The 10,487-nt window shown below is 41.0% G+C and overlaps 1 long non-coding RNA gene across 1 annotated transcript in view; it reads right to left on the reverse strand.

Moving 5' to 3' along the window:
- The window catches only part of LOC149467679 (uncharacterized), a 54,852-nt gene extending 47,838 nt beyond the window's left edge, over positions 1-7,014 (reverse strand). The window contains exons 1-2 of the long non-coding RNA XR_016311898.1: positions 6,883-7,014; positions 6,669-6,730 (exon numbers count right to left, since the gene is read on the reverse strand). This is a non-coding gene — a long non-coding RNA (uncharacterized LOC149467679). The remainder of the gene's footprint in view (positions 1-6,668; positions 6,731-6,882) is intronic.
- Between the last annotated feature and the right edge of the window lie 3,473 nt (positions 7,015-10,487).

A 10,487-nucleotide genomic window follows, 5' to 3' on the forward strand; every position in this document is an offset into this window, starting at 1 on the left:
TGAGGCTATGCAGCTGTAGACTGAATGTGGCTGCTTCAAGGATTGTGTTTGATGATGGCCCTGTGACTTACATGGAGAGATGCCATTGATGCACGAGTACACTAGCTAAGCTATCTATGACTGCTCTGTAATAATTGTCACTGTAATTCTTGGCACTGTTTTTGGTGACAGTGGAAACAATTGGTACTCTTTTGAGGAAGAAGGAAATTTAGCTATTTTGCCCCATTAAGGGACCTTTTGGGTTTTTTTAATTTGGGACTACAGTATTCTGAATTAACACTTGCACTTTATGGACACTTTTTATTTTGTATTCATACATTTTGTTTTTAATTTATGCATGAGTTTGTTTATTTATGAACTGTTTATGAATTGCATATGTTTACATATTTTTCTAGCAGTGTATTGATATTTTTGGCATTTGGGGGATAGCTCCTTTTCGTTTTTGCAGCTCTTGTATTTTTACTTTTTTGGGGGGGCACATTTGCGCGGTGTCTCTATTTTTTCTATACAACATTAGGATATCCAACAGCTCTCGCTACTTGAATAGAATAAGGGGTTAAATCGCTAGGGCTACCCAATTACTTTCCAAACGCTATCTATATTTTAGGAGGTGCCAGCCCCAGACCATATAACCTGCCAGAAGTTTTATAGGCAAAACGTTAGGTGATAATGTATTGATGTCTTACATTTTACACAAAGCCTACTGCCTTCAGGGTTAGACAACAAGTTCAGAACTGACTAACAGGGTAATAAAAAAGCCCACAACAGAAAACAGCTTTATGGCCCTCTGTTGACTTGTGCTTTTCATTATATTATCTCACCTCAGACGTTGTGGTTCTCCATGAATTTTAGAGAGGCCTCCTGCAATTCTACTACTTTCATGCCCTTCACATGCACCTCTGTGCTGGTGTGTGTACAAAACGGGTAATATATCTTTCCCAGCCAATGAAAGAAATATGTACAACTGCTCTGGTAAACAGTGACACAGGATCATGCCACGCAGAGAACAGCGCAGGCTAACGATGCAATTTTGTATCTCTTGTATGCCATTTAGGTTTTAAGCCTTTGCTTATGATAGAACAGAAAGGTCACTTGGGTGCTTTGTGAAATGTGCAAATATTTTTCTAAATTTGTTAAACAGGCATAATTTGAGTATCAAAGATATAAAAAATATTGAGATGATACTCAGCCACAGTAGGTACAAACACTAAAATAAAGACATATTCCAACACAGCTTGATTTTATATTCAGATTCAGAATCAGGTTTATTGGCCAAGGATGCACAGGCATGCAAGCATTTTGTTTTTGGTGTTAAAAAGTTTAAAAAGGGATTCCGCATTCTCTGCACATAAAAAGGCATTAAGGCATATGTGCATACACTCACACACCATGCAAGTCTTAGTTACACATAGTTAGGCTGACCATAGATGGATGGTCAGCAGGGACTGAACAAATTTCATTCCAAGAGCAGGCTTCTTTGTTCAACAGAAACTGATTGTTGGAAAGGTTTTGTCGATCAGCATCTGCATGTATTTTGATAGTGGAGAGTCCTGCTGTCAGAATACAATGTCTCAGTGGGGGAGATTCTTTCATCCACCCTGCTTGTGTGGATGGAGGAATCCGTTAGATGAACAAATAAATATGATCCATCTGTGGCTGGCTTTACTAAATACATATGCTATACTATACAAACAGACCATGTCTCACTTTGAGATATGCTAAAAATATATAAATAAGTAAGCGCCTTCTAGATAGCAGCAGCTGTACACCAAAGGCACCATATAAGACCTTCTAATAGACGATAATATACAAAAAGGTGCAGCGCTAAAACACAAATGAATAAATGTATATATACACGTACATAAAATCATACAAAGATATAAAGTGAAACTGTGCACTCATATATGTGCCACTAGATTTGTGGCTGGTACAACGTGAAGAAAAATGCTATATCCAAGGATAATATAGGGACATCAAATATCTCATCAAAGGTCTGGTCAGATCTGGTCAGGTCTCCTTCGCTATCCCACGCTTTGCACCGATCTACTGATTTCCAAACGACACAGACTGTGCACACGGTGAAACAATTAGGATACAGACTGCACACTCACCAGATACACAACCTTTATGCGCATTTGTATAATATAGGGACATCAAATATCTCATCAAAGGTCTGGTCAGATCTGGTCAGGTCTCCTTCGCTATCCCACGCTTTGCACTCAGCCTTCTCATTAAGTGATGACCACTCTGATGATGTAACTGGCTCCCGCAGGAGCTCTCGGTGCCGCTCACACGCGCCCGGCAAGGCTGATGAAAAGCCTGGACTCCAGGCTTTTCATCAGCTTTGCTGGCACTTGTGAGCGGCACCGAGAGCTCCTGCGGGAGCCAGTTACAGCCACAGAGTGGTCATCACTTAATGAGAAGGCTGAGTGCAAAGCGTGGGATAGCGAAGGAGACCTGACCAGATCTGACCAGACCTTTGATGAGATATTTGATGTCCCTATATTATACAAATGCGCATAAAGGTTGTGTATCTGGTGAGTGTGCAGTCTGTATCCTAATTGTTTCACCGTGTGCACAGTCTGTGTCGTTTGGAAATCAGTAGATCGGTTGAGATCTTGCTCACACCTTCACGTTGGACTTATCCTTGGATATAGCATTTTTCTTCACGTTGTACCAGCCACAAATCTAGTGGCACATATATGAGTGCACAGTGTCACTTTATATCTTTGTATGATTTTATGTACGTGTATATATACATTTATTCACTTTGAAATATGTAAACTTCAAAAGATGAAGTAGTACAAAGCGTGCAAAATGGCAATTGTGCAAGTCAGGATTCAAGTATTTATGAGTGTGATAGCTTAGAGCAAGAAACTGTTCTTGAAGCAGTAGTAAACTCTGAAACAAGAAAAAAAAAGCTGGGTCGTCTGCAGATTAAAGTGTTACTAAACCCAGGACCCTGCATTCACTATATCTGGTCTCCCACAGTACACACAACATGGAAATGCAATTATTTTAGTAAATATAAACTGCTAAATACCTTTTCTTATCAGCAGTTGGAGTAGTCTTGTGACTCCTATCAGTGTCCAGCCAAGCACTGGTTAAAGCTTGTAGAAGGAGTTTTCATTTTGCTCTGGGAGAATGCAGAACCCCTGACCTCTGTCTGGATAGTGCTGATTGGACCTGTGCTGATCACATGCACTCTTCCAAGACAAAAAAAAAAAAACCTCTCTAGCAATACACACTAAACTGAGCATGTGCAGAAGGGCTACGTGTTCAGTCTATCTTATCAGCGTGGACATTTGAACAAGAGGAGGCGCAAATAAGTCAGGATCAAACAGCCTTTTTACACAAAGTAGAGGATTGACTTCTTAGGTTCCCCAGTGAGTATAACAAGCATGTTTTACTGCATATAAGGACTGATTTTACTGTTGTGGGTTTAGTAACACTTTAATGTCATAATGTGCTACTAGGCACCACATACAGTGCCTTGAAAAAGTATTCGTACCCCTTGAAATTTTCCACATTTTGTCATGTTACAGCCAAAAACAAAAATTTATTTTATTGGGATTTTATGTGATAGACCAACACAAAGTGGCACATAATTGTGAAGTGGAAGGAAAATTATAAATGGTTTTCAACATTTTTTACAAAGAAATATCTGAAAAGTATGCCATGCATTTATATTCAGCCCCCCCGGGTCAATACTTTGTACAACCACCTTTCGCTGCAATTATAGCTGTAAATCTTTTTTCGGATGTCTCTACCAGCTTTGCACATGTAGAGAGTGAAATTTTTGCCCATTCTTCTTTGCAAAATAGCTCCAGCTCTGTCAGATTGGATGGAAAGCATCCGTGAACACCAATTTTCAAGTCTTGCCACAGATTCTCAATTGGATTTAGGTCTGGACTTTGACTTGGCCATTCTAACACATGAATATGCTTTGATCTAAACCATTCCATTGTAGCTCTTGCTGTATATTTAGGGTCGTTGTCCTGCCGGAAGGTAAACCTTCGCACCAGTCTCAAATCTTTTGCAGACTCTAACAGGTTTTCTTCTAAGATTGCCCTGCATTTGGCTCCATCCATTTTCTCATCAACTCTGACCAGCTTCCCTGTCTTTGCTGAAGAAACGCATCTCCACAACATGATGCTGCCACCACCATGTTTCAAGATGGGGATGGTGTGTTCAGGGTGATGTGCAGTGTTATTTTTCCACCACACGTAGAGTTTTGCTTTTAGGCCAAAAAGTAAAATTTTGGTCTCATCTGACCAGAGCACCTTCTTTCACATGTTTGCTGTGTCCCCCACATGGCTTCTCACAAACTGCAAACGGGACTTATGGCTTTTTTCAACAATGGCTTTCTTCTTGCCACTCTTCCATAAAGAACAGATTTGTGGAATGCACGACTAATAGTTGTCCTGTGGACAGCTTCTCCCACCTGAGCTGTGGATCTCTGCAGCTCCTCCAGAGTTACCATGGGCCTCTTGGCTGAATAATGCTCTCCTTGCCCGGCCTGTCAGTTTAGATTGACGGCCATGTCTTGGTAGGTTTGCAGTTTTGCCATACTCTTTCCATTTTCAGGTGATGGATTGAACAGTGGTCCAAGAGATGTTCAAAGCTTGGGCAAGAAGTGTATTCTTTACTGGCCTTTTTGAAGGATTGTGTCAATATTGTAAGTCCACTTCAGGTCCATGGAAATCATAGATCCCAGACATTGAAGGTCTCCACAGTCGACACAGAACTGTTGATTATGGTGAGAGGGACAATGTGGTAGACTTCTCCTGAAATCTATTAATATCTCCAGCAATACAGGACCAGCAGATCTACTTCACACCTGTATGCTGACTTATTGTCATCCCCAATGAGACCAATGATGGATGTGTCATCTACATATTTTAACACCTTAACAGGTGAATCTGCTGAGGCCTACTCATTGTTATGAAGGAAAAAGTGTAATGGGGAAAGCACTGCCATAGGGGCATGGGGGGACAGCTACCTGTAAGCAGGTTGAATTTAGCTAGATAGGTGCTGCCCTGGACAGGACAGTAGGGATTAATGCCTTTCCCAGTATTTTTGTTTTTGGCAAGATCTCTAGGTTTGATCCACTGCACCTGTGGATATAAAAGGGGATAGTGGACCGAGTCCAAGAGCTAGCTGGCTGGTGAGCCCTTTTGCCTTTTGGGTCTTTGCCTCACTGTACTCGGGAGAAGTATAGAATGTTGTGTCCTACTACGGTACTTGGACGTAAAGTCATCAGAACTTGGGGTTCACTCCTGAAGAATGCCTCTGATGGACTCTGCATTTACATGGATTCTACCTCTGCAAGTACGCTGGGGCAGCACATAGCCTGGATAGGACCTCATCTCTATTCCCTAACTGTTGAGTTACATTAGTTGTGCATTGCAAGTAATATCAATGTGTACTACAAAGCATATCTGTCATATAAATTATGCTGGAAAATCTAGGAACCTACACATCTGATCATCTTGTTTTCCTTGAAAAAAAGGGAGTTTCATTTTTTGCTGCACAAATGTCAAGTAACTTTTAAGAACAATGAAAACAGTATTGGTAATATGACAGCCATGGTCGGAGATTGCAGAGTAAACTTATATTCACATCCTCTCTGAATTGAGCAGCACAGTGGCTAAATGGTTAGCACTTCGACCTGGCAGTACTAGATCGTTGGTTTGAAGCCCAACCATGGCACCACCTGCCTGCAGTTTGCATGTACTCCCTGTGCCTGCTTGGGTTTCCTCCCACACTCCAAAGACATGCTGGTAGGTTAATTGGCTCCTATCTAAATTGGCCCTAATATGTGTATGTATGAATGTAAGTTAGGGACCTTAGATTGTACACCCCTTGAGGGTTAGGGACCGATGTGAATGTACAATATATATGTAAAGCGCTGCGTAAATTGATGGCGCTATACAAGTACCTATGATAAATAAATTCTCCTCCTCCTACCTTTTGTCATGGCAGGAACATTGACAAAGAGTACCATCTGACAATGCACAGCCAATACAGAGTCTGCCTTGAATGCTTGGTATATTGTTACAAGCAAGACTTTAAAACCAATAGTTAATTCATCATGCTTGTGCCACAAATTAGGCAGTCACATCTCATAAAAATGCTTGATGATAGCAGTTCACATAGACATGCGAAAACGTGAAGCAGACAAAACGATACAGCCATAAATCACAGCGCAATTCATATATTTAATTCTGCACATATTGTGCCTGTCTGGATTTAGGATTATGGTGTTGTTGTTTATAGGTGAAATGATCACTTTAAAGCCTTTAGAAATGTAACAATCTGCCAAGCATTGACCCTGCCTGTAACTGCAATATTTGGATTACATATTGTTTTGGTGAAGTGGAGGATACGGATGTGAACAGGACTATGAATCTATGTAATTTAGTGTTCTAATCACTATAGACAATCCATTTCTGTTGAGTGTCAGGTGCTCCTGAACTAAAACGTGGCAGCTGTTAGTATCACTGCAGGTCAAACAAGCTTCTTATGGCAGCAGATAATAGGTACAAGATTGGCATGACAGAGAGAAAAGTACAGTAAACAAACAAGTTGAAATCCTATTGCACCTAGTGAGATCTCGGTCTTTTCTTGTAAACACATCTTTATCGATCTAACAAAAAGATACATACCTTCTCTTTTTCTGGACATCTCCATGAAAATTGCTTTTCATCCAAACACATCAGGGGCAGTACTGGAAGAGTAAACAATGAAGAGCATATTAAAGAACCAGACAACCTAAAACACAAATTGCCTTTTCATACAAGAGCTGCTAGTGGCATCCACAAATATGCATGCCAGTTGTCCTTCTTTGTATAATAAGAGAGCTCAGCTTTCAATACTTACAGGATCACTCATGTCTTCCACAAGGTCATGTCTCCATGAAAGGAATGCTGCCGTTTTTTCCCCATCGAAAAAAAATGTTTAAACTTTATTTGTGCTGTGCACACATAGCAGATGACCAGCTGGAAGAGAGGAGGTATGAGCAGAATTGGATTAACAGAAGGCAAGTGGCTACTGGATGCAAGGAAATATATGGGAGTAATAATTCATTCATCAGTAGACATCAGGGAAATACAGGAAAAAATATCACTTTAGTGGTTTTAAGGGAACAAATGGGTTATGAATGTACTAGAAACCCAAGAAAATGTGGGTATATTAACACACTACACAAAAGAAAATAATTTAGTAACTGAGGGGATGCCAGGGAAGTTATGAGTAAATCAACCAATCAATGGATCAATTAAAGGACAAAGAATAAACAAGCACATTAGTCCACTAGATATCAGGAAAATTAGTAGACGACGATGATCTATGGGACACCAAGTAAAAGGAAGAAATAAAAAATAACAAATTCAGCAGAAGCCTGGGAAATGGCTGCATCAACACCAAGCACCAGAGAATACATACAAAATTATATCATTTAAGGAACATAAAGGGTGAAAAAAAACACAGAACCCAACCTTAGCCTAGGGCTCAGCAGAGCAGGTCAGCACTTCCTATATTTTGCATTTTAAATGATGCAATTCTCCATTAACTAAAGTATGATATACCAAGGGGCCAATTTAAAAAAAAGAGAGTGAATACCACTCTGCTGAACAAACTAGTATTACCTCACATTGTTCCCTACATTTTACATTTCACTCATAAAATGCAAACTACAAAGCCTTTGCTGTCCCAAAGAGTGACCTGTGTTTAAGGTATATTTAAACTTGAGCTGGATGATATTTAGTTTCTTTAACCACTTCTAGTTCGGACACTTTTACCCCCTTCCTGACCAGGGCAATTTTCAGCTTTCAGCGCTATCACACTTTGAATGACAATTACGCGGTCATGCAACACTGTACCCATATGAAATTTTTACCATTTTTTTGAGACAGATAAAACTTTATTTTGGTGGTATTTATTCACCGCTGGGTTTTTATTTGTTTTGCTATGTAAATGAAAATGTCCAAAAATTTAGAAAAAAAGTGTTTTTCTTATAAAATTTTGCAAATAAATAATATTTCATCATAAATCTTGGCCAAAATTTATTCCGTTATCTTTTTAGTAAAAAAAAAATGAGTTTATAACCAAAAATTATAATTTTTAAACATTTTTTTTTACATTTTTATTTTTTTTTTAATATTATTATTTATTTTATTATTATTTATTTTTTTTACATACTGTCACCCTCGCAGTACAGTGTCACCATGGTAACACTGTACTACTTTTGGGGGGTGATGAAGATTTTTTATTTATTTTTTTACACCATATAGGGTGTAAAAGCAATCATTTCTCCTTCTTTCTGTCTGCATTCTTGCAGCCATTGAGAACTACTGAGTGAGCTGTGATTGGTCACAGCTTGTCACATGGTACAAGGCTGTTGTGAATAGCCTTGTACCATGTAACTTCTGTGATCATTCACAGATTTCACACGTATTAAGCAATGATGTCAGAAGTGACATCTTGCTTACTACTTTGCATGTGATCACTGATGGTCAGACAATCTGTGTTTTACTGTGTCTGGAGGACACAGCAGGCACTGGATCGTGGTGCTGCGCGCTCCCGGGGAGTGCGCACAAGCAGGGTGCGGGGAGTCCATTTATAAACGTCCACCCGACCCTGCAGTACCACCGTCCGGCCGTTTATATACAACGGCCGGTCGGGAAGTAGTTAATGTGGTTGCAAAGTATTTTATTATTATTATTTTACAGGATTTATATAGCGCCAGCAGTTTGCTCAGCACTTTACAATATAACGGGAGACAATAGAGCAACAATACATTTCAATACAAGAGGGTTAGGAGGGCCCTGCTCCTTGGAGCTTACACTCTAAGGGGAAGGGGCTTGTGGTAAAAAAGGTAATAACTGTGTGGGATGGACTGGTAGGAGGAATAGAAGATTCAGTTTTTTTTTATTAAAATAATAAACAGGATGTTATGGGGGCAGACACAGAAGAGGAGGAGCCCAGAGTGCTGGCAAAGGACCCCAGAAAAGGAGGTTAGGGGCCACTAACATTGGACACAATGGTATTGCACAGAGTGGCCCCTAATTTCCTTTTCTGGGGTCCTTTGCCAGCACTCTGGGCTTCTCTTCTTCTGTGTCTGCCCCCATAACAAGCCGTTTGCTTTGCGGGCAGATGTGGAGGTTTGCTCCCGAGAGGGGCTGTATGTGTTTATAGACACATATAGTGAGGCGTAGCTCCACTTCCAGCTCCCTCCTCACTGGATTTGATTGACAGCAAAGCCTGTGAGACCCGGAAGCAAGGGAAAGAAGATCTGCAGCCAGGCAACACTGGATTGATAAAGGAATCAGGTAATTGCTGGGGGGGGGGAATAGACAGTGCAAGGTTTTTAACCTTATTGCAGAGAATGCAAAATACAAAATACTGTTTTCATCCTTTTTATCCATTTTTCCACTTTTCAGTGCTGCTGGTCTTGTAATCACTTCATGTCTATGTGTGCTTGCTCCAGTATTGGCTTCGCAATAATGCTCTGGACCAACAGAAATCTGCCTAACATATTTAGTGGTGTTACTGGTTCTTTTATCAAATAAATATCACAGTTTTGGCATAATGGTTTAGATTTACCTGTTCTCCAGTATCTGAACAGACACATATAACATATGCAAACAACTGAATGAGTACCTTGACTCTAAAGCCATTTTCACTTGTTGTCATATGAGTGCTAATGTATGCTGATATTGGTTGGTTGAAGTATACACTGATTTTATGTATCTTTTGTTCAATCTTTCAGATTGTTCTTGGTGCCTGATTTCCCATGTCTGCAGAGGGATGACCTACAGCAACCCTTCATCTGAAAAATTGAAATATTGTTTTTGAATGGGCTCATCCTTTAGGTCCCTTCCAAATGGGATGGGCTCCATTGGAGTCTGCTTGCTCAGCAGGGAATCTGTCCGCTGAACTCCACTGAGCAAGAGAATGGCTGTTTCATGACAAAGACACAGCACACTCTCCTCTATGGTGGTCAGATGTAAACGGACCACCTCTGTGTTTATACCCAATGGCTATCTGATCTGATCCGCTAGATGAATGGGGAACGTATTCCCATCTGTCTGTTTTTATCAGAGAGGATTGAATCAGATGTAGGTGGGTTTAAACCAGCGGTTCTCAACCTGGGGGTCGCGACCCCTTTGGGGGTCGAACGACGCTTCCACAGGGGTCGCCTAAGACCATCGGAAAACACATATTTCCGATGGTCTTAGGAACCGAGACACCGCTCCTCGCCGCCGCCACCGCCGTCTCCAGGTGTGGGCGGGATGACATGCCGCCCCTGTCATCTGGACACACCTCGAGATCAATCCTCGCCTGTGATTGGCCGCCGGCACTGTAGCTCAGGAGAGGCACAAAGGCGGCCAATCACCGGCAAGGAGGTGGAGCTTGGAGAGGAGGAGCCGAGCGGCACCGCGAAGATCGAGCGAGTGAAGAGGAGGAGAGCGGCCGGAGAAGGA

Source organism: Staurois parvus, unplaced genomic scaffold, assembly GCF_062004578.1.
Source record: "Staurois parvus isolate SC_StPar_1 unplaced genomic scaffold, SC_StPar_1.0 ptg000104l, whole genome shotgun sequence".
NCBI classification, from domain to species: domain Eukaryota; kingdom Metazoa; phylum Chordata; class Amphibia; order Anura; family Ranidae; genus Staurois; species Staurois parvus.